This window comes from Morus notabilis, unplaced genomic scaffold (genome assembly GCF_000414095.1).
Source record: "Morus notabilis unplaced genomic scaffold, ASM41409v2 Scaffold321, whole genome shotgun sequence".
In the NCBI taxonomy this organism is placed as follows: Eukaryota; Viridiplantae; Streptophyta; class Magnoliopsida; order Rosales; family Moraceae; genus Morus; species Morus notabilis.
In genome coordinates, this window is record NW_010356783.1 from 83,950 (window position 1) to 84,297 (window position 348).

Sequence of the window (348 nt, forward strand, 5' to 3'; positions counted from 1 at the left end):
CAATGGTCTTAAGCGACAGATCTCGACCTTTACCCAAAAGGACAATGAAACTCTGTATCAAGTTTGGGAATGGTTCAAGGATCTGTTAAATCAGTGTCCCCGCCATGGTTACGAGAGTTGGCGCCTCGTCAGTTGTTTCTACGAAAGACTCACGATTCGAGAGCGCCAATTTGTGGAGATTATGTGCAATGGTGAATTTCTCCAAAAGGATCCCGAGGAGGCTTTTGAGTATCTCAACGAGTTAGCCGAAAAAGCCCACACTTGGACCGGACCTAGTGCTACTGACAGCACCAATAGGTCCCGACCAGTTGGAATCTATCAATTATGGGAGGAGGACAACCTCAAAGC

General features: G+C 47.1%; 1 non-coding gene across 1 annotated transcript; it reads right to left on the bottom strand.

Moving 5' to 3' along the window:
- Positions 1-4: 4 nt before the first annotated feature.
- Positions 5-111, bottom strand: LOC112090335. The gene has a single exon (XR_002901616.1). It is a non-coding gene; the product is annotated as a small nucleolar RNA R71 (small nucleolar RNA).
- Positions 112-348: the final 237 nt, after the last annotated feature.